Raw genomic sequence first — 25,457 nt, forward strand, 5'->3', positions numbered from 1 at the left:
AGGTGTACTAATTGCTTCTGTAAGAGAGTAGCGGATGCGTGGAATAGATTACCAAATTACATTACAGCAAGCACTAGTTTATATATTTTTAACAACAACCTGGACACTTACTATAGAAATAACCAAGGGTATTATTGCCCATGCATGAAATATTTGTACGTATGCATGTACATATCACCCCACAGGACAACAAGATCCTCCAACAGGGCCTATCCCAAACAAATAGCTGGTGTCAAAACCATGGACTAAAACTAAATGCCAATAAGTGTATAATCATCTCCTTTAACAGACATGACGTCACTTTTAACTATTACTTTGACAAAAGAATTCTGAAAATTGATCCCATTGCTAGGGATTTTAAGAACTGTGCCCTTTGATCACTACATATCCATTGCACAGCTTATATCTAAAGGTATTGCATTCCAGGTCCAGGAATGCAATCATTCCACTGTACTTGACTGTCATTAAGCTGATCATGGAATATAATGTTCCTTTCATTATGTACCTGTTCAAACACCTGTCACAACACTTTCTGATCTAAATAAATAAACTAAAGGGCTTAAATTGTGAGGACTATGAAGACCATCTCAAAGCTTTGTCCATCTTCTTATTACCATACAGGCTACTGAAGGGCAACCTCTGCCTCGAGTACAGAGCTTCAACAGATCCTTTTCTGTCAGACCTATTACACATTCACAGGTCCAGTGGTACCATAAACACCAGCTCAAAGGATTGCAATCTCTTTTACAAAATAAAAAGAACATGTTGGAAGGATAGATATATACCACAAAGCGTACTGCTTCTCTGGAACAGTCTTCCACTCCACTTAAAGCCAAGTACTTATCTCACTCTAGTCAAACATAATTTGGACAAATAGATGTGTAACCACAGACACACCATTGGTTTAACACTCTGTCCCATATGGACAGGGGAAACATATAAACATCCTAACATATCTGTGTTCAGCCCCATCTCTGGCATATTTATATGCAAAACCGAAGGGCTAAAAATTACCATGGGAATGTAAGGTTAGACTTCTTAAGATCCTCATAAATAAAGAGCCTAATAAGCACCTTTGAACCTAAAGTAGAAACAGCAAGTTAACAGCCAAGACGAAAAGCTCAAAAGGCTGAGTCTTAAAGTACCATAATGCCAAAAAACACCCAGCACCTGGTGTAATAAACCAAAGCTTGATGAAGGTGTTAACAGATAACCAAGTAGTAATAGCAGAAGTACACAAAAAGCAACAAACCAAAACAAAGAACCACAGCTCACAGGACAATGGATCCACAAACGATCTCCAAGCCACAAGGTAGTAAAAATGCTGCTTTAATAAAAAATTTTTCAAAACCAGTCTTCCACAGAACACAATTTAGTTAAGCGCTTTCACCCAGTCCAAACACCAGGCTTCATCAGAACACACAACATTGTAAATGAACCATTTAAATAGCAAAATTGCATCATGTGACAACTCCCTCCCACCAATAAAATAAACAATTCCTGTTTAAAAACATAGTACACACAAAAATTCGTAATGTTCATTATCAACCTTGTACATGACAACCTATTAACACATATATTTGTCAACAGCTGTGAAAAAATATATATATACATAACCAATGCAAGTGTAAGCAATTATAATCTAGCAGCCCTTAATTTTAAAACGCTGCTAATATTAATGTTGTCATTGAGTCCCGGAGCTCTCCCAGCATCTAATCTTAGTTACCAAAGCAACTCTTTTATTCCAATCTAGATTCCCAACTACCACCTCGAGGATCCAACAAAACCTGTTCCAGTACCAGGAACTTAAAATCCATATTCGTACAAGTCTGAGCATGCTTATGGAAGGCATTGGTATCCTTCCCCTTACTAACCTCATACATATGTTCATACACTCTCCTATTCAGATGCCTTTCTGTTTTCCCTATATAGAAACTCAAACAATTCATGCATACCCCCATATAAACCACCCCCTTGGTCCTCCAATTAAAATATTTGGAGGCTTGAATATTAACTTTCTGGATGGAATATACAGAGACCCTCGACTTATCATGTAACAACATTGATGACAGGCACCACACTTGTAAGTGCCTTTCTTAACTCTCCCCTGTCTTTCCTGAAAATCAGGGCCCTTTCCATAAGTTCCTTGAGGTTCAAATATTTTTATTAAAGCAGCATTTTTACTACCTTGTGGCTTGGAGATCATTTGTGGCTCCATTGTCCTATGAGCAGTGTTTCTTTTTTTGGTTAGATAACCAAGTAGCCTTAGCATAAATATATGCCATAGAGGGTCACAGAGGGTCATATATTAGTACTAGGCTAACTCATCATATAGGCTATTATAAGCCTAGCCAAGTACCCCATGTCAGAATCAAACTCTGTACCTTGTGTCTATAAGGTTAACACTTTAACCATTATGCCAACCTCCCACCCTTACTCATGACCCCTGGTTCCATTTCTGAAATCAACAGTGGAACCAGCCATTCCTCTTATAGAGTGGTCTTGAAAAGCAGCATTCCCAAAGCACTTATTTCAGGGAAATAACTGACTTGTGAAAATGTCCAAGATGAAAATGGCCGATCCACTAATGATTGGCAGTAGAGTTTTACGTGCTGGTTTGCCAGGCCTAACGCACAACATTCAATGAAGGAACGCCCTTTCACGCATGTCGCCACACAGAAGACGCTCTAACTGAAAATCGAACGGGCAACGTCTGTGAGGCAACAATGCTATCGCAGCACCACCACCGCAGTATTGCGGTTCTACATAGGTAGTTAAAGATGTAAAACCCCTTTTAGGGCTTATTGACCAGTTGATACTGAACCACAAGTCACAACTCCACGTCACTGTGGGAAGAAACAAGTTTGACACATGTACCCATTGACTACAGGTGTCTGAAGTTAACTGTCTGGGGTAGTATGGAACATTGCTCTGCCCAAATGAAGAACCTCTTCCACTTATCAGAACACATCTAATAAGGAGAAAGTGGCTTGCAGCTTCAATCACTTCAATACCCTAACCAAGAGTTCTGGCAAGATTAGTGGGTTTTCAGCAGCAGCCAATCTTTAACAGAAGCGGTCTGTTACATCAAAAACCCAAGGGACCTCCTTGGCTACAAATGGGAGGGTTTCCTGTATTGTCATGGACTTTCTTCACCATTTGGCCATCAGGACATGAAGAGAAAAAGGCCAAGTCTTTTTCTCTGAAATCTGTGGAATTAGAGGGATTGTATTTATTTTATTTGTCTTCTTAAACAAAATGGGTAAGTGGGTTGATTTGAGGACCATTTTCCACCACAATCTGGGCAGCAGGCACATCAAAAGTCATTGTGTTTACAATAATAAGAAATAATACGAAAGTGTTGTCAGTTTTTTCATAGTGGTCTCACAATACAAAATCACAAGACAGATGGAGGCTGTTATTAACAAAATAAATGGAAATGAGACAGAAAGCTCTTTTAAGGATAGAAAATAGACATGCACTGCAAATTCCACCCTGACCTGCTGCACTGAGCAGAAGCTGCGATGGGCCACATTCCCACAAGTGGCAAATAGGTTGATATTCAGAGTATCCCACTTATGAAGATCAGAACTAGGCAGTTCCTAATCACATAGGTAATGAAGAGGAGCAGAGAGGCAACTCAGAATCTCAACCAATATGCTTCCTTTGTCTGGAATGTAAACTGCAAAAAGAATAAGAAGGGCGGCGCAGTGGAGCAGTGGTTAACATTGTTGCCTCACTGTAAGAGGCTCACTGGTTCAACTCTTGGCTGGGGTGCCTTCTGTGTGGAGTCTGCATGTCCTCTCTCTGTTGCATGGGTTTCCTCCTGGTGCTCCAGTTTCCTCCCACATTCCAAAGACATGTGCCTGCAGTATTTCTCCCCAGGGCTCTGCTGAAAATAGGCTCGGTGACAGTCAGACTACCGGTCAAAAAATGTTAAATAAATAAATATTTCTGTTCATGACCAGGTGTGCACTGACATTGTATACAGAGTACAACTACAACTACAAGCTCCATACTTGTTCAGACATCATACAAAGGAGTGACTGTCAGAGCAAACCGAGATAGGGCAAAGAAGCATATTCTCCAAAGCCTTAAGAACCAATAAGATTACATTATGATGTGTGACGACCCACCACTGGACCAGTAATCAAGAAGCTTCAGTCCTCGCCACTGGCACCACTGGGGGACTTACACTGGGAGGATGGCAAGCACACACATTATTTCCAGATGCAGCTTTCTGCATCAAGTGCAATTTTCCTTAAGAGCACACAGAGACCACAGTCAGTCTGGGGCTGGTTTGTCTTCCTTTCTCCAAATCCCCAATAAGACTTCCCACCGGCACAGCTATACAGTGGAGATCTCAGCTCAGTGGCCAGACCAAGACCTCCAGCATCCTCTCTGTCCAACCAGTGCTTCGTGTCCCTAGCAAGTAGCTAACACACACACACCTGGGAAAGGCTGGCACAGGTTTACTAGCTATGCCCCCTTTTGTCCAGACTATAAAGGTAGTTATCACAGCCACCAGCCAACTCCTTATCAGCTACTTTCAGTACCTTAACAAAGGGTGTCCAATCTTTCTGTGTAATATTAATATTAATACAAATGGTAGTTTGACCAAGAGCTAGGCTATTAGGAGTGGCCCACAGTGTCGCCAAATAGATATGCAAATACTCTCAAAACTTAAATATGTCTCACAAACATCAGCCACAATGAAAAGTTTAAATACATTTAACAATAAATAATAAAAGGACAAGAACATACTCAGTATATATTCACAATAATATCAGAGTTCAAAGCCACAGGAAATATGTAAAACACTGCAGGACAGTCTCAAATAAATAAAGAAAAACATCTGAACTATGCTTCACTATATTCCTGACTGTATCTAAGAGAATTATAACCTAGAAACTTAGAGTAAGGCAGATGTGGTGAATGGTTCTTGTAGTTGTCAGATCCAAGACATAATACAGAATGCACTGTCTCTCTCAGAGAGTTCTCAAATTAATATCTCAAATATTACTCCTGGGATAATTTTCAGAATGACATCATTTCTTGTAATCTGACTAGTTCCCAGGCCCAAAACAACCACTGATGGCAGCTGGCAGCATTTAGCATCTACCTGTAAAAATACATAGACAAGGGCTTTTCCTCAGATCTTTGGCAGATGCTGGTAGTCCTAACACAATAAAACACTTCCAAGACAATACAGAAAGTTCCCTAGTACAGACATTCTATCTCTATCTGCCATAAAGTAATTTCATTTCAGCTATTTTTTCTGAAGTTTGCTAGATTGAAGTTAACCTCCTGTGTTCCAGTTTCCACTGTTAAAATATATACATTTAAACAGTTGCAATTGGGCATGTACATTTCTGTTCTATTCTAGTAGGGCATACTATGGATACAATTCAAGCACTTTGCAAGAACCTTTTTCAACACACGTCTGTACAAACAAGTTTGATATACACAACGTACAGTTCTAATACAGCTGTAACACAAGCATCTTATATGAATCATGCTGATATTCACAAATGACATATAATTATTTACAAAATTCCAGATAGCTGGGCTGACAGTATCTTTTTTGTCACAAGATGAATGATGTTGTGCTCCCTACTCCAGGGTGAGCCACTCCCCCTGACAGAGCCAAAGGGACCAACTCACCATGCCTCTAGTAATTCATCTGTCATCAGCACTTTCAGTAGGTTTAGGGTGGTCTAGACAGTACACTACTCCAGGACTTGACAAAAGTGTTCTGACACCAGGAAAACAAATTCAAGAGCACATGGTACTCTGTATCCTATGATTCATCACAGTAAAATGGCAACACTCATGTTCAGGCATACAAATAATACCATGAAGTTCAAGGCAGGAATCAGACTCTGAAGGATGAGATAAGCCAAACTTGGGTCCTCCTTTGCAACTATTCCAATCTGACAAGTTCCTGACTTTTTGCATCATCTCCAGGGACAAAAACACACTTTAGAAGGCAATCCTAAAAAACTTGATTAGGGAGAACATACCTATGGAAATATCTACTCCACGAATACCTGCAGAATTTCCCTCAATGGGTTCATACAGGGGCAGGTATCTAAGTAGGAGGAAACACATGCAGCTTTTTCTCTTGCAAGGCAACCACTGCCAATTCCTTGGTAAACACCCTGTCTGCAAAGAAAACTCCACACAACTCCATGCTATACTGAAAGGAGTGCCCACTCACCATAAACCTAAGTATTTTCTTGGAAGTAACAGGACACTGACTTTTCCGCATGGCATTTGTTCAGATTGATTACCATTTAGGCACCCACAACAAAGTAGGCTTAGCTCCCCTCCCTAGTGAGTCATCATCTGGATCTTAATGTATCTGATGGACATGTTAAAAACACTAAAGTTCAGGATGGGAAGGAAACTTTCTGCACCATTCAGGAAGGAGGAATAAAACTCTTCACCTCATGCATGGAAAATTCAAATAATCATTTTTTTTCACCACCACCACCACCCACATAGGCAACTAGAGGCAGCAGTCATGACTGTGAATGTTGAGCTCTACAGCCTGAGTTCCCCCCATGGAGGAGGACCACCTCACTCAGGACAACCTGTGCAGGTACACTGTTAAGCCTGGTGCACTAGGGATTACATCGATACAGTCAAAGTTTCAACATGGCATGTGGCTGTCCACTGTGGAAGGCATGAATAAAGTCTTCACAAAAATCTCTTAAAGCCAAGACTCAGGAGATGGAATTTTTTTTTCTAGTCCTTGATCCACTAGACGGCTGGAACTGGTAGAGGTGAAAAACACTAAGGGATCTAAATCTCAAAACTATATATATTTAGACTCTGCTCATGGCTTTAAACTCTATCTGGCAAAATGGTGGCAAAGTGCTATGGTCTCTGATCCCTGTGAAGAGCAAAGAAGACCACAAATAAGTCCACTACAGGACAGCTGGTTAGAATCTCACTATATTCATATAACTAAAGAGAAGACACTGTTCTCATCTACCATACAGAAAATTGGTCAGTGTTCTTAAGCTAGTCAAAGGAAGGAGTTCATCACCAACCCAACAAGCTCCACTTGAAACATGCTCATGCACAGACACACAGAGCCATATACAAGGGTACCTTTTTGGAGCTGGCATATAAGCCAAAGATGGAATACGGACTCATATCCAAACTAGTACCTATGCTGGCAATCAAGCCAGATTTCCAGATTGTCTTTTTTCATATGTACAAGTTCTATCACATTTCAAACAGCTGTTGCATGTAAGTGAACTGAACTGTGCATACCAGCATAAAAGTGTAAGCACTAGCATAAAACATTCTGTTGATGTTTAGTTGTAAAGGCTTGTTGGGCATGTAGAGACCTATGAATGGGAGTCTTCATCCCCCAAGTGCATCCACCAAGCTACAGTCAGTAACTCAAGAAGGCCACTCTTTGGGATTAAGCAAGTCAAAGGCATACTCCACATGAACAGTCACATAACAGACAGCATCCACACACTAGGGCACCAGCCTCCACAAGGCGGGAGCTGAGTATGGACCACAGCCAAGCCCCTACATATCCATTGAAGAAGAGGGGCTCAAGGTAATGTTCTTTATAGTTAATGGTGAGGGTCACAACACATAGGACAAAAAGAAATTTCAGAAACAGATGCATCTCCGAGAAGGTGCGAGTGAATCCTGCATGCCATTTCCTTATCTTCTGATTGTACTCTTTCAAAGACCTAATGCTGCACATATCATGCAGCTGCCATTACAAGCACTTTCAGTGACCATCATCCTCAAAGTGTGAGAGCCAAGCAGACGCGGAGCTTCTCCTCAATCTCTCTCAATAGCCAAGATGGCTGACTGGCAAATATTTCAGTGGCTTAAGTCACGTTTTCCCCCAGGTAGCAGGGACAATGCTGGTGCAGTTCTTGACTTTTAACCAGCAGCGACAAAGACAGTGATAACTTCAGGATTTTAGATGTCAAGCTTTTCTATGGTACAAGTCAGAAACAAGATACAAAGTGCGACACAAGCAGACAAAAAAAATGGTGGCTCCCGGGCTAGGTGTATTTTCCTGTGTGACACTTGACATCATGCCAAGTGGTGGTGTGAAACAAACATGCTCCCAAAAGAAATTTCAGAAGAATGTTGAAATGGAAAAAAGACCGAAAAAACTTCTTCAAAGACTCACCAACAGGGGAATCTAACATCAGACTAGTAACAGTTTTAAATTCCAAGAGTCGTAAGTGCAAGTCAAGGAACAGCAAGACTGAATATGTGAAAATGGAAACTTACACGTAACCAAGTATGAGACAGTTGCGTATCAGGGTATGTCGTTTGCTTTGAGGTAAGGCCATTTTAGAGCTACACTAAGTAGTGGGGGGTAAGGGGTACAAGCCACTCACACTGGCAGGGTGGTTTTCCCTGCCCCAGCACACTGTCAACATTCACTGTTCTCATTTGGTTTAAATTTGTTCTCAAAATTATGAGATTCACAATTGTTAGTCTCAGAATTATAATAGATAGGCTGATAAAATCACATGGCTCTAAACCGATGCAATTTTCCAATACTATAGGGAGAGCCAAAATTTGTAAGTTATGGTACCAGTGTTTTAGTGTCTAATGCCATTGAAGAATACTGACTCTGAGAATGCAGGGTTATCTTCAATGACTCCTATCCAAGAGTCTTGAACTAGGATAAGTTATCCAAAATGCTTACTCTGAGTGAAGTCTGTACCAGATTCTTGTAATAGGTTGAGTAATATAGTTATTTCTCAACAATGTTTTGTTCAAATCTACATAAAAATCTACATTTTTATATGTTTGAGTAATGGGATTAGAGTACACTTCCAAGTTTAATGTGGACTGCATGCTTTGCAAGCTAAAATGTACTTTCCCTTGAAATCATCTGTAATTGAAGGGGAAACAGTTACAGTCTGAAGTACCTGTCACAGTACCTTAAGTTTCTGACTGTAGGTGTGTGTTAGTAAATTTCCTTTGCACAGATTCTAGTTTCTGAAGTTGGCTTTCTGTACAAATACAGAAAGAATAGTTACATTCCAAGCAAGGTCTCAAATGCATTGAGTAAATAACACCCACATTTGATTCATCTCTTAATGAAACAGATTTTAGCATTGGACGCATATGCCTTAAGGCCTTACTCAAAAGATTTATATGCTTTTCAAATGATTATTTGCTGGTAATCATAACACCATGGTCTTCATAATTTTGAACTTCTTTTAAAGTATAATTATATGCCAGACTTCTTAGTGAATGTCTACCAAAATACATTTGCCCAGCTTTTATTTTGGCTGAACTGGACCAAATTTGTTTTGGCTGAACTGTAGCCAAATTTCTTTTTCCAATCAGAAATACAATTTATGTACTTATGATGCGTTATGTGGTAGATCTCTTATCAGCCTCAACAAAAAGTTGAGATCCCTCATCAAATCCTCTAAAGCAAGCTATAAAAACAGACTTGTGGCAGACAGTAAAGACAACCACAAGGCCTTCTACAGTTATGTAAAGAATCTCAATGGCAATTCCCAGATTTGCTCTGAGCTACTGCACAATGGTACCTCCTACACCGAGCCAACAGATATTGCCAAATATACTGGTAGACAGATTCAGTGCCAACTTTACCCCTCTCCCCTCCCAAAGGACCTATCACATTAACAGTAGATTGCCAGGCACCCAGTACTACTGCTGCACAGGTTAAAACAGCACTGTCCAAGGCCAAGAATACAACTTCTAAGGGACCTGACAATATCCCTGGCTGTGTTCTACATGAACTACAGAGTGAACTGGCACCTCACCTGTGTGCCCTGTTTAATTATAGCCTCACCTCGGGCTTTGTCCCTACCGAATGGTGCACTGCTACAGTCAAATCCACTCCGCAAAGGAGGAGCGACTACAGACCCTGGGAACTATCTCCCCATTAGCCTAATGAGTCTGATATGCAAAGCTATGGAACGCATCATCATGGACCTAATAAGGATATAGGGAATCTCCAAACTCTGGATCCCATACAGTTTGGTTTTGTGAAGAGTAGATCATGCCTGCTCAACTTGGTCGACTTCTTTGAGTGAGTCACCAGAGCTGTGGATGAAGACAAGGTGGTTCACACAGCCTACCTTGATCTGGCCAAGGCCTTTGATAGCATTCTCCACTCAGGAATCATAGCAAAACTCAGTAAGTTAGGAATCAACCCTTATATCACTAGGTGGGTTGCAAACTGGCTCACAGATGGAACCAACAGTGTGAAAGTAGCTAACTCCCAAAGTCAGACTGCCGACCAGTCATGAGTGGAGTCCCACAGGGTTCAGTCCTGGGTCCTCTCCTGTTTGGTATCTACTTCTTTGAAGTCCAGGCCAACACAAAGGGAATCTGGCTGACAAAGTTCGCAAACAAATGCAAGTTGGGAGCCATTATTAACTCCCCAGGTGATGTTGACATCCTACAGAAAGGCTTCACGGAGACCAATGACTGGTGTCAGAACCATGGCCTTAAGCTCAATCCCAAAATATGTGTCATCATTCCCTTTGGGAAAAACCCAATTCCCATGAATTACCACATTGATGGTAGTTCACTGAACACAGAAGGCGTTACAAGAGATCTGAGAACACAGGTTGACATCAACCTCTCTTTCGATCACCACAATGCCACTGTGGTCAGAAAGTCCTTCTATGTGGCACATGTCATTACTAAGGGTTTTGCATCCAGGAAAAAAAAGGTCATGGTCTCCCTCTACTCTTCCCTCATTAGGTCAATCATAGAGTACAATGCCCCATTTGGCATGTACCTCACTAGAGACCTACAACAACTGGAGAGGCCGCAAAAGTACCTCACAAAGAGGATTCGAAGCCTTAACACTTGTCCTATATGGACAGACTGAAAAAAACTCCAATTATTCTGTGTCTCATATCGCCTACTTAGAGGCGCTTTCTGCTTGACTTACAAAGCCATGTTTGATCCATCTCTGTTAGAAATGCTACATCTAAAGAAATCCCAATCCCTCCACACCACACGCTCCAGAGACCTCAACCTCATTACCACAATCAACAGAACATGCTGGAGGGACAGGTTCATAATCCAGAGACTGCCTATGCTATGGAATAGACTTCCCATACATCAAACAGAGCACCTCACTGGCCCTCTTCAAGATCTTGATGAGTGGATGGGAAATAGAAAAATCACCACGGGGATCACTCCAGTGGCTCTACTTGACAGAGGCACAGGGAACTAAGGTCAGGTGGTACGATGCCAGGGTAATCCTATGGGCTAGGCTTGTAAAGGCTCCAGGGCCATTAGCCTAGTACACACCTATGAACCTATGAATAACCGATTCATTGATGATGTCCTCTGTTGTGAGTCCACAAGACTAAATATCTACTGAATGCATCAGGAATCTCTTCAGATTCAGAGTTGTGTCTCCATAAGTTAAGCAGTGTAGTGTATTTATGGACAGAGCTTCAGACTTAAGGGGCTTAGGTTTTTTTTATTCGTTCTTATCACTTATCTAATTAAACTGTGAGCTTTGGCCACCTAAGACCTGCATGCAATGAACTGAACTCATAAGTGAAGTTAAGTAAATTTTTATCTGCACTTTTTTCAAATAATACACAATTTAAATTAATTTGTTTGTGTTGCAATGAGCAATATCTAGCTGGAAGTTGTGACTCCGTTTTTTCAGTTAAGGCTTGTTTAAAAAACCTGCATAGCCAGGGATAAGTGGGGGTAGTTTACTTCATCGTTATTCAGTTTCTGTCTTATACAAGTGGTACAGTGAATTATTTTCTGATTAAACTGTGAGCTTTGGCCAGCTAAGACCTGCATGCAATCAATTGAACGCATAAGTGAAGTTAAGTAAATTTTTATCTGCACTTTTTTCAAATAATACACGATTTAAATTAATTTGTTTGTGTTGCATTGAGCAATATCTAGCTGGAAGTTGTGTGACTGTTTTTTCAGTAGGTCGCCACCCACCCTGCCTGTTTTTGTTTTGGTGTTAATCTTGGTGGCTTTGAAACTGCCCGCCCCTCTTGTAAATTTGCACTTGGATACTCCTCCTGGGCCCATCTCATTTGCTCACTCAAAAAAAAAAAAATGTATCTGCTTTTACTGTATTTGTGTTTCTTCCTACTTCATTTTGCTTTTGCGTCATCTTAAAAGTACTCAATTGTATTTATTACTGCTTGGTGTAACTCATTCTAAGCCTTTTAGTTTAAGCACTTGGGCTTCAGACCAGTTGTTTTACATTAAGAAGGTTTGTGGTCGGCACTATAGTGGCAAAACAGGTAGCTTACATCCTTTTAAGTTGGGAACTGCTGATTGAGGGCTCAGTGTCTGTTATTCTAAAAGTGTATTAATTCTGGTTTAAGCACTTGGGCTTCAGGCCAGTTATTTTACTCATTACAGCCGAGTGCTCCTCCAGGCGTCTTCTGCAGTTAACCCCTACTGCTCCTCTAGGCATCAAATATGGATTGTTCATATTTGCATTAATAATTCCAAAACCATGTTACTTACAAGGTACCAGGATATTTTGTCTTGAACCATATGTGATGGCAAACACAACTCTATTGATATGTGACCTCTTTCAATGAGAGTTTTCTAGAACTGTAAGGTGATAACTTAGTTTTTAAAGGCTTATGCCACGCCTACTAGGGGTTAAAGGTGCACACTCAAAAGAGCTGCTCCGGAGTGAATGAGAGTGTTCGTGGTCTGCACTCTTGTGGGAGGAGAGGCTGGACTCTGCCCTTCTGAGCTGGGAATTTCTGGTTAAAGGCTTATAGTGCCTGCATATTTGAACTGCTTCTTACTGAAATTGGTACACCTTGTTTGTTGTAGCATACACTAGATCCAGGCCTGCTGAATCTAGCTTTGTTTGTACGCTTGTTCTTTGTTTGCTTGTTATTTCCCTGAAACGCTAATTCCACCTAAAACGCGGCTTTTCAGCGCTTCTGTGGATCCCTAGTGATATCTGCATTGCTTACTGTACTTATTTCCTTGTTTCACTTGAAAGAAAGTTACTGTTTGTCGTTTTTGCATTTAAGTTACCTGCAACACATTGCATTTAAGTTACCTGTCACTTGCTCACTAAAGCAATTATAGAAGTCAGCACTAAAAAATTAAAAGCACTGCACCCTCACAAACTCCCCTTGAGTACCTTGTTCCCCACTGGCCCTTTTTTTCAATTATAAAGGAATTCCCAATACTATTCTATCATGTCCAAAGGTCAGTTTGTCAATCTCCTCTCCAGTCTAGCTGGTGAATCTGGGAATCTTGAGGCAATGTTACAACTGCCTCATGTACACAGACAACCCTCTCCTCCTCCCAACAAATTCCAACACATGTGAGAGATGCAACCATATAGCCAAACTGGAGGCTAAGCTTTCTCAACTCAGTACTGGCGTAACCAGCCAGGAGGAGAAGGAAACCACACTCACTACAATTCCAGTCCCACATAGACCTACCATGACAGCAAACCAAACACAAACACACAAAAACATACTCAGAGGCTCTAAATAAAAATCTGCCTAAGCAGCAGAGACCTCCAAAGCAGACACCCAAGCAACTGCTACCCCAAAACAAAACACGTGCAACACATAGCTCACAAAGCCAGTGTGCCGAATAGTCACAGCCCTTAAGGCTAAACACACCTGATACACTTGTAATAGTTGACTCTATCGTCAGGCACACTGACGTCCCACTCACTAGACTGAACAAGGAGAAGGTCACGGTGAGCTGCCTGTCGGGCGCTAGGATCCGCCACATAACACAAGCACTCGGGTCACTCCAAGGTAAGTACAAATATAACTAAGTCATTGTCCATGCTGGTGTGAATGACCTGAGACGTACCTCCATGGACTACATGAAAAGAGACATACAGGAGCTCTCTGAGCATGTAGCCCAGGCCGATGACCCTGACCTTGAGTAGCATCTTACCCTCACCAAGAATGATGCCACAATATGAAGACAAGATGATCAATTTCAACAATTGGCTTAAGTATTGGTGTCATTCAAAGGGGATCCAATGCCGGTCAGCCTGGGATGACATGCTCGACAAGCCACGATGCTTCACTAGGGACGGCTTTCACCTGTCACCCCTGGGCTTTTGGATAATGGCAAAGGCTCTTGCCACCCCCATAGTGCCTTTTTTAGGCAAGGCTCAAAAGACAAACCCACCTCCATAGGTATCACAAGGGATAAGAAATTAAGAGTAATGCTACTCAACGCCAGAAGTCTAAACCTCAAGATGCACGCACTCAAATCTCTCCTTAGCATGGAGAACATCGATATCTGTGCAGTAACAGAAACCTGGTTCAAGGCTCCCGAGAGCACCCCAGCACTACCAGGTTATACCTCATACCATGCTTTCCGGCCCCAAAACTTGGACCGAACCACAAAAGGAGAGGGAGTATCAATATTCTTATGATTCTATTAATGACTCTTCTCGTATTTACCCTCTCTTACCTCTTTCTACTCACTCCCTTCTGAAGAACCATCTCAAAAACACCTTTGTTAATTAGCCACTGATACAAATTAATTAACAACACTGTATGGTTGTATGTTTTATAATTGCTTATGCAAATTTACTCTTCATGAATGTTTTACTAATGTATAACTCCCCTATTCTTATACTGTAAACAAAAGTAAAAGTCCTTCATAGTATAAATTTTCTCCTAATATATTTTAGATTGAACCTTATTTCTGTATGTATTTTTTACTAACTATTTGCTTTCTTTATGTAATGACTTGTTTGTATTAACCTTAATGTGGGGCTTTTCTCCCCAGGCCTATGCTGAAAATGGAAATATATCCAGTTAGACTAGCCCGGTAAACAAATGTAAAATAAAATAAATAAATACAAATAAATAAATATTTGTCAAAGATACCCACACCTCCAGGTTGGTGGCACAGCACGAAGCATCAGAGACTATCCATGTGCAACTAACAGTGGGTAAAGCTGCCTTCCAGTTTATAGCCTGCTACAGACCACCCTCCCAAACCCAGGAACCCCACTCGGCCTTCCTGAGAACACTGGAAAATATGAAGGTCTCTCCAAACACCATTATTGGGCGACTTCAAGTACCCAAACATAGTCTGGGAGCATTACTCTAGCTCCAACACCCTAGCCCAAAGGTTCCTAGAATTTATAAACTCAAATGCTATGGAACAACTTGTTACCACTCCCACAAGAGGGGAAAACATACTGGACCTGATCATCACCAACATGGGGACTCTATGCTCCAGACCAGAAGTGCATCCCTCACTGGTAAGATCAGACCATAAACTAATCTCACTGGATATTCACATCCCGACCCCACCACCTGCCCAGAAAACCACAGTGAAAACCTTCCCTAAAGCAAATTTCACACTCCTCAAAACTGAGATGGAATCCTTCAAAGCCCCCAGGCCTGTAGAAAATACAGCCCAGACCGCAGAATCCTTTATAAACGCATTCTATGAACACCTTCAGGAATGCATGGATCATGCAATCCCAAATAAAACCAAGACCCAATCCTCCAAAGGCAGACGTCCTGTTTGGTGGACCCCAGCCATAAACAAACTATACAACAGAAGGAGGAAGCTACTACATGAGAGAGCCCAAAAAGGGAAGGCATCTCTGATCAGTATTAGCAAAAACCTACCGGCACTCATAAAATCGTCTAAGGCCAGCTTTGAGAGAAAAATTGCACAGGACACTAAGGATAATCACAAGGCTTTCTTTAGTTATGTTAGGAACCTGGGGGGGAATTCCCAGATATGCTCAGAATTAGTCCAAAATGACAAAAAATACACCGAACCCACAGACATTGCCAACATCCTAGCTGATAGGTTCAGCACAACCTCCCCCCACCAACAGGGCAAATATCTATCCCAGCAGAGTACTGCCCCCCCTGACATCTCAGATGCTCAGGTAAGAGCCGCCCCCTCCAAAGCAAAAACCACAGCATCGATGGGACCAGACCGTCTGGTCGGCCGCATCCTACATGAACTCCAAGAAGAGCTAAACCCAAACATAAAACTACTGTTCAATCTCAGCCTTACTACAGGATATGTACCCAAAGAGTGGCGTACAGCAACAGTGGTCCCTCTCCACAAAGGTGGTGCCTTAACGGATACTGGAAACTATCGCCCCATAAGCCTGACTAGCTTGGTCTGCAAAGCTATGGAAAGGATCATCATGGACCTCATAAATAAAGATATTGGGGACCTACAGACACTTGATCCTACCCAGTTTGGCTTTGTTAAGGGCAGATCCTGCCTCTTAAACCTGGCTTGATTTCTTTGAAACAGTCACCAAGGCCATTGACGAGGGGAAGGTGGTCCACACAGCCTACCTGGACCTCGCAAAAGCCTTCGATACAATACCCCACTCGGGCATTATAGATAAGCTCACCAGCTTAAATATAAACCCCTATGTCACTAGATGGATTACAAACTGGCTCAAGGACAGAACCAACATGGTTAGAATTACTGGAGCCATGTCAGACTCCAAACCAGTTACAAGTGGCATCCCACAAGGCTCAGTCCTGGGACCTCTCTTGTTCGGTATATATTTCTCGGAGGTACAGACCAATACGGAAGGACTGTGGCTGACCAGGTTCGCAGATGACTGCAAACTGGGTGCCATAATCAACTCTCCAGCCGACACAAGCATCCTCCAAAAGGGCCTCATAGAAACAGACAACTGGTGCCAGAGCCATGGCCTCAAGCTAAACACCAAAAAGTGTATAGTCACCCCATTTGGCAAAAACAAAGTGCCCACAAATTACCACATAGGTGGTAATCCATTAAGTACGGAAGAAGTAATTAGGGACCTGGGGACCCAAGTTGTTAGCAATCTCTCATTTGACAAACACGTGGCCAAAGTGGTTAGAAAAACATTTTATATAGCCCACCTAATCATGAAGGGATTCACATCTAGATCAGGGGAGGTCATGGTGCCTCTTTACTCATCCCTCATCAGGCCCATAATCGAGTACAATGCCCCTTTTGGGATGTACCTTACCAGGCACCTGCAGCAACTGGAAAGACCCCAAAAGTACCTCACCAAGAGGATCAAAGGGCTCAAACAGATGCCATATGCTGCCCGGTTAAAGAAACTCCAGCTCTACTCAGTGGCATACCGCCTGCTCAGAGGCAATCTGTGCCTGACGTATAAAGCCATGTCCAACCCGGAATTAATGGACATGCTGCACCTCAGAAAATCCAAATCCCATCGAGCTACGCGTTCGAGAGACTTGAACCTCAGCACTGAAATAAATAGGACATGCTGGAGGGACAGATTCATAACCCAGAGGCTCCCTTCACTCTGGAATAAAATCCCAGTCCAGGTTAGGCAGAGTCCCTCATTGACCATCTTTAAGAGGAATCTTGATGAGTGGATGGGAGATCGTAGGTTTATCCCGGGTATCACTTCTGTGTCACTGTTAGACAGAGGCACAGTATACTAACCTCGAAAAAGGGCATAGCAAAATTAATTTAAAATGGGTGGCGAAAGCCAAACACACTCTGGTTAGGCTTATAAATGCCCTAGGGCAGACAGCCTAGTATGAACCTATGAATCAGTTTGTTCTCAATTTTTTTTTTTTCTTGTCTATGTTTCAATTTAAAGTTTAGATTTATTTTATTGCTGATAGTTTTCTGAAATGTTGAAAATCTATTTTTTGTTGCACAATTTAATTTTATTGCTCCACCAGTAAGTGAATTTTCTTTTGGTAGCACTAAACTTTCTCTGCAAAGTATATTCTCTAATTCACTATTATCCTGAGTCCCAGTCAGAACTAGTCTCTCCCTTCCTATTAATCTCAGATATAAATATATTACTTCCTTATAATTGCTCAATTGATGGTCAGTCTTTTCAAATTTTTACTTCAAACCATGTGATATTATTTCAAATTGTACTAAATAACGATCCATATAACGCAGGGGAGGGCCTAAACGAGCCTCCTGAATTATTCTGTAACAACCGGTAATATCATCCAAGATATTTTTGCCTCTTGTGGGTTCCTTAAATATACTGGGAAAACCATGAAGAGGAAAACAAACTGAATAGGGAAAAAAAAAAAAAAAAACGGTGAATAGAATGAGAGAGTCTAAAAATTCTTGCTCGATATTTATGCATAATGCATAATTTTCCCAGTTGACTTTGGATAGTTAAAATGACTTAGTAATGTTAGTTGTTTGTGACCAAAATATTTTGCTAGGTTTGCAATACAGTTGATTTTTAACAAGAAAGAGTTATGATAGCAACTGGCAAAAAAGTAATGGGAAGTATAAATAACCTCACGACAATTAAACCAGGAATATCCAAGCAAAAACTTAAATTTCAACACACAAAGGTACCGACAACTAGTGACAAGGAAGTAGGGAGTAATACATACAACACTAGACATTTACAAATAGTTTTAAATATGAATGTAAAACTTGTTAAGAAAGCCTTTGGACTATGCATTTAATCTTGAGGAGCAAATAGCAAATCAACACAGACCACTAATTAATATGATCACACTATACTGCAGCATACTATTTGTTACTTACGTATTATCGCAACCACATTTTCGCAGTTGCGAAAGTCACCCACTTCAAGTGAAATGAGGCCATGAAACAGTGTGAGGTGTTGATCAAAGTCCTTAGTGCTAACGGGAAAAGTTTGGATTAGTTTAATCAGGAGAAACCAATCAAAAAGTTGTCTTCCAGATATGCATGCATTACAACCGCATAGGTGAATTGCAAAGGGTGCTATCTTACTGACAAATGGAACTGGTAAGAAACTATTTCTCCAGTTTGTAAAAGGGGCAAAAGATCATGCTTTAAATTACGTCCCTGTATTGTGTTGGTCAGAATTCACAAATGAGATTTACTAATAGGAAAACTCAGAGAAGGGGTGAATGACTTTACAATGAGGAAGTGTTCATGGATTCCATGTTTACCAGCCTTTTTTTGTAAACGTGTGTGTCTGCATTACCTTGAATGCACTTGGCCATACTGATACCTCTCCAGTGTCCAGATTTCTGCCTGAAATTTTTATATTATTCCCTGCAAGTTGCAGTTGTGTAGTTTTCGAGTCATCACTGAGTGTTACTGTCAGTATGTCAATAAATAACGGCATTTCTTTCTTTTCGAACAGAAAGAATAATGGCAACTTTTGAAGCTGCTTGTGAGGACAGGTAATTGCATCAGTGCTACAGCGTTTAGGATTCCAGTGCGTGTTACTGCTTATAGACACTAGTTGTGTATGTGTACAGCTTAGTGTGCCCCTGATACTTAACCACTGTAATGTCACAGTAGAAAACACTTAGAAGATCAAGTCTGACTCGTACATGCACTTGTTTCACTTGAAGTTTCTGAATTTCACAACCGCAAAAATGTGGTTGCGATAATACGCAAGTACCTACTATTCTTAGCTGACAAAGTGTCTATTACAAAGTACATGGATGTTACTCCAAAATAAATGAACTGGTTAAGAATGAATACTATGAATATAAATTACAATTATTCTCACCTTTGGAAATTCATACAGATTACGCAGAGTGGGTTTATGTTTACTCTTCTGGTGCTTTAAAAGATGCAGTTCTGTTTGAATCTCTTGTCTTAGCACCATCAGCCAAGGAGCTAGCACAAGCGCTGGAAAACTTTTCTGAGAAATACAAAAAAAGTAATATTTTTATTCAATCTCCCTTGATTTAAAATCAGTAATACATACACAAAAGCAGCACAATAATCTCAAGATGCAGTGAAGCAGCTGCATATTTACATGGAGAGGATTGAAATATGGCTAACAGTGTACAAGTCTTTAGGTGACCTCACAGAGCATGCTTTATCAACTATAATAAAGTAGAAACGGGCAGCTATGTGAATTAGTATTCCATTGCTTTTACGTAAATGAAAATGATTTTACCATAGCCAAGCTAAGAGTCTTGTTTTGCAGTTTATAATTAAGAGGAAACAACAAAAAGCAAAATGATCACAGGTAGTTGCTCTTGACAAAAGTAAACTGCTACCAAAAAATTCTAATGAATAAGCAAAATGATTTTTTATAAGAGTCAAAAATGATCCTGGGGAAAGAAAACAAAGCATTTTGCTCTTGGCAATAAAGCTCAGACAGAAAACTGTACTTTACTTTCAGTCTGATTTACCAGTGCATACACTGCTGCAAGTGGACAAAACCACATTTGCCCTTCTTTCATTGCTTTTTTATTACAACTTATAAATCAGACTGAAAGTAAAGCAACATTTTCAGAAGGGGACTAGAAAGAAAGGCTCTCAGTACTGTTGTTGTTGGTCTTTTCGGCTATTTCCGGTTAGGGGTCGCCACAGCGGAACTCAGGTCCGCTAATGATTGGCAGTCAATTTTTTATGGTGCCGAGTTGCCAGCCTGACGCCCAACCTTCAGCATGTTTTTATACTTGGTGGCTTTGCAGTTGCCCGCCCCTAGTGGAAATTTGATCTGGGACCCTTCTCCCAGTCTAGTGTCATTACCTCATTCTACCCAGTACAGGGAGAACATTTGAGAAGGCTAATCAGCTTAATTTCTGCTACTCCTTTCTCTCTTTCCACTAAAAAAAAAAAAAAAAAAAAAAAACTTTTTCTAAGCTGGTTTCCTGCCTTTCCTGTGGGTAGTCTAGCCTGGATATAGATTTGCTGTGTCCAGGACTATTTGTAGGCTTCTAGGCCCCCAAGCCTTTCTGTGTTGGAGGGAAGCCTTCTAGCTTAATTTTGTTTCTTAGAACTAGCCAGTTTTTTGTTTCAACACTTGTTCAGAACTTATTGTAAGCACTAATAAGCTACAAATTACTACAGCACTCAACTTTCCTCACTGTTTAAAGAAAAACAGTTTCTAGTACTTAACAAATAAGCACCTATTCAGGCATGTCTACGGGTCAGCCCCCGTGTTTTCTCCTGTCTACCTGATGAATCTGGGCATCTTGGGGCAATGCAGTAATTGCCTCATGTACACAGACAACCCTCTCCTCCTACCACCCAACACTACAACCTGTGAGAGATGCACTTATATAGCCAAACTGGAAGCAAAGCTCTCTTCACCCAAGACTGGACTAGACAGTCAAGAGGAGAAGGTAAACACTTGCACCACACCACACTCAGCACACAGTACCTAAAAACCTACACCACCAAAACACACACATAGAAACACAAAACACACACCTACATTCGCGGAGGCTCTCAGAAAAAACCTGCCCAAGCAACAGGGACAAGCAACAGGGACCTCCAAAGCAGAAACACAAGCAACCTCCACCCCCCAACACAACCCAAATGACACATAGCCCACAAACTCAATGTGCCACTCAACTACAGCCCATAAGGCATAACAACGTATCCAACACTCTAGTCATAGGTGACTCTATAGTCAGGCACACTGACGTTCCACTCACCAGCTAAACAAGGAGAAAGTTACTGTCAGCTGCCTGTCAGGTGCCGGGATCCACCACATAACGTATGCACTCAGGTCACTCCACAACAAGTACAAATATGACTCTGTCATTGTCCATGTTGGTGTGAATGACCTGAGGCGTACCTCCTTGGACTACATGAAAAGGGACATGGAGGAGCTGTCCGATCTTGTAGCCCAGGCAGGTATGACCCTAGCCCTGAGTAGCATCCTGCCATCACCCAGAATGATACCACAGTACAAGGACAAAATGATTGACTTCAACAATTGGCTAAGCTTCTGGTGTCATTCTAAGGGGATCCAGTATCTGTCTGCCTGGGATGACATGATCGACAAGCCACGATGCTTTTCCAGAGATGGCCTGCACCTGTCGCCCCTGGGATTCCAGATACTGGCTAAGGCTCTAGCCACCCCTATAGTGCCTTTTTTAGGCAAGGTTCAAATGTCAAATTCACCACCCTAACAGGTACAGGCAAGAAGAATCTGAGGGTATTGCTAACTCAATGCTAGAAGTCTAAACCTCAAAATGCACTCTCGAGGCACTCCTTAAAATGGAGAACATCGACATCTGTGTAGTGACAGAGACCTGGTTCAAGGCTCCAGAGAGTACCCCTGCATTACCAGGCTATAATTCATACCACACCTTTCGGCCACCTAACCTGGATCGAAACACTAAAGGTGGAGGCGTGTCCATATTCATTAAGGATATCCACACCTCCAGGCTAGTTGCTCAGCATAATGCATCCGAGATTATCCAAGTGCAACTAACTCTGGGCAAGACCGCAATCCAAACTGTAGCTTGCTACAGATCCCCCACCATGCCCCAGGATTCCCACTCCTCATTTCTTAATACACTGGAAAATATTAGGGTACAACCTAACACTCTAATAATGGGCGATTTCAACTACCCTACCATTAACTAGGAAAACTACTCATGTACCAACTCTTGTGCTCAACGTCTTCTGGAATTCATAAATTCCAATGCCATGGATCAACTTATCCACACCCCCACCAGGGGCAGCAATATCCTAGACCTGGTTATTACCAACATGGGCAACCGGTGCTCCACACCAGAGGTCAATTCCTCGTTGGTCTGATCTGACCATAAGCTAATCACCCTAGACATCCACATCCCTCCCCCACCCATTAGGGAAACCACAGTAAAAAAATTTCTCCAAAGCCAACTTCACGCTTCTTAAGACAGAAGTGGCAAACTTCACGACACCCATGTTGACGGACAATAGAGGTATGACTGCTGAATCCTACACAAATGCACTTTATAAGCACTTACATGAGTGCATGGATCGTGCAATCCCTAACAGAACCAAGATGCTATCCTCCAAAAAAAGGAAGCCAATCTGGTGGTCCCCTGCCATAAACAAACTCTACAACAGAAGAAAGAAACTGTTGCAAAAAAGAGTAAAATCCCATGATTGGAGAAACTCCCTGGACAGCTTCAGTAAGAAGTTGAGAACCCTCATAAAATCCTCCAAGGCTAGTTATGAAAACAAAATCACCACTGACTCTAAAGACAACCACAAAGCATTCTATAGCTATGTCAAGAATCTCAATGGCAACACTCAGATCTGCTCTGAGTTACGGCACAATGACACTAAATATACAGAACCAACTGATATTGCCAACATCTTGGCAGATAGGTTCAGTGCTAACTTTACCCCTCTGTCATCCCCTAAAGAGCACATCTCTATACCAGAAGAATGCAAAGTTCCTGTAATTACGGCTGCACAGGTAAAAAAACACACTATCCAAAGCCAAGAACACAGCATCCATGGGACCTGACGACATCCCAGGCTGTGTTCTACATGAACTACAGAACGAACTGGCACCCCACCTAAGTACCATGTTCAATCATAGCCTCACCTCAGGTTATGTGCCCACTGAATGGCACACAGCGACAGTTAAACCACTCCACAAAGGGGGAGCCACCACAGACCCCGGAAACTACCGCCCCATTAGCCTAACGAGCCTGGTCTGCAAGGCTATGGAGTGTATCATCATGGAACTTATAAACAATGACATTGGTAATCTCCAAACTCAGGACCCCACCCAGTTCGGATTTGTAAAAGGCAGATCATGTCTCCTAAACCTGAAAGACTTCTTTGAAGCAGTCACCAAAGCCGTAGATGAGGGTAAGGTGGTTCACACAGCCTATCTAGATCTCGCCAAGGCTTTCAACACCATCCCCTACTCTGGAATTATAGATAAACTCACTAAACTAGGTGTAAATCCCTGTGTCACAAGATGGGTTGCCAACTGGCTCACTGACAGAACCCACACTGTGAAAGTAGCAGACTCCAAATCCAACTTCAGACCAGTGACAAGTGGAGTACCACAGGGTTCAGTCCTGGGTCCTCTCCTGTTTGGTATCTACTTCTCTGAAGTACAGGCCAACACAGAAGGTCTTTGGCTAATGAAGTTCGCAGATGACTGCAAACTAGGAGGCATAATCAAAACTCCAAAAGATGCGGACATCCTACAAAAGGGCCTTGCTAAGACAGATGCCTGGTGTTCAAAGCCATGGCCTCAAGCTCAATGCCAAAAAGTGCATTGTCATTCCTTTTGGTAAAAATTCAGTACCCATGAACTACCACATAGGTGGTAGTCTACTTAACATCGAAAGTGTGATAAGAGACCTTGGGACACAGGTGGACAGTAGTCTCTCCTTTGATAATCACATTGCCACAGTAGCCAGGAAATCCTTCTATGTGGCACACCTCATCACAAAAGGTTTCTCATCCAGGGAAAAAAGAGGTCACTGTTCCCCTCTTCTACTCTTCACTCAGACCCATTATAGAGTACAATGCCCCTTTTGGTATGTACCTCACAAGACATCTACAACAACTGGAAGGGCCACAGAAATACCTCACAAAGAGGATTACCGGCCTCAAATAGATGGCCTATGCAGACCGACTCAAAAAACTGCAGCTTTACTCTGTTGCATATCGCCTACTCAGAGGCGATCTCTGCCTAACACACAAAGCTATGTCAAACCCAGAGCTTTTAGGCATGCTCCACTTAAAGAAATCCCAATCCCTACGAGCTACACGCTCTAAGGACCTAAACCTCGTCATCACAATAAACAGAACATGCTGGAGGGATAGATTCCTGTCCCAGAGACTTCCCATACTCTGGAACAAACTACCTATCTATATCAAACAAAGCTCCTCATTAGCACTCAAGAAAAATCTTGATGACTGAATGGGAGATAGGAAATTCACCCCGGGGATCACTTCTGTGGCTCTGTTCAATAGTGGCATAGGAAAATAATTTTCTTGGGTGGCGAAAGCCAGGGTACCTTTGGCTAGGCTTATATAGGCCCTAGGGCCAACAGCCTAGTACCTACCTATGAACCTATGAACTCCCATTCACGTATGTCTTTCAGAGGCCACTCAACCACGGGGAGGACATGTAGACTCCACACAGAAGGCACTCCAGCCGAGAATCGAACAGGAGAACCTCTTGCTGTGAGACAACAACGCTACCGCTGTACTACCACGGCTTACAAAAGAAAAAAAAAGTTATGTACTTTTCTGTTTATCCAGTTCAGTTGTGGGTTGTTGAATCTGACTGGATTTGACTTTGTCACCAATCTTGAAGTGTTTTGGTTTCAGGGCTCTGACTCCTCCTCTACCTGAAAGTCCATGGTCTTCACCCTACTACCTCAGATAGTTTTGCCACCTGATGAAGAATATATATCAAAGTACAAACAAAAACATTACTTTAATGAAAAAGGGGAGTTATTCTGGATAGTTTCTAAATTATATGAATTAAGCCAAGAGATGGCCATACAGAACTGGCAGTGGTGACTGCTTATTAACAGGGAATGCCAAGTTCAGTCGGTCCTCAGGGTCTCATTTGTGACCATTTGGCAGGGGGCAGGTGAGAGGGATGTTGAACTGGATGAAAATCAGACAACATGGATATATTATTATCTTAAGAACATAACGTTTGTATCCAATGTTGTCTATTTTATCAGATTCAACTGTGGAACAGACTCCTAAGCATATAGTCCCAGGCGGCATCAAGGAAGGACATT

The 25,457-nt window shown here is 41.8% G+C and overlaps 1 protein-coding gene across 2 annotated transcripts in view; it reads right to left on the reverse strand.

Moving 5' to 3' along the window:
* Positions 1–25,457, reverse strand: part of FAM126A (family with sequence similarity 126 member A) — a 1,303,250-nt gene that overhangs the window by 967,058 nt on the left and 310,735 nt on the right. For both annotated transcript variants that reach the window (XM_044064612.1, XM_044064613.1), the window contains exon 2: positions 19,496–19,630. The gene's annotated coding sequence lies outside the window, so the exon portion shown is untranslated. The remainder of the gene's footprint in view (positions 1–19,495; positions 19,631–25,457) is intronic.

Source organism: Protopterus annectens, chromosome 3.part0 (assembly GCF_019279795.1).
Source record: "Protopterus annectens isolate FY-2018-M chromosome 3.part0, PAN1.0, whole genome shotgun sequence".
Taxonomy (NCBI): domain Eukaryota; kingdom Metazoa; phylum Chordata; order Ceratodontiformes; family Protopteridae; genus Protopterus; species Protopterus annectens.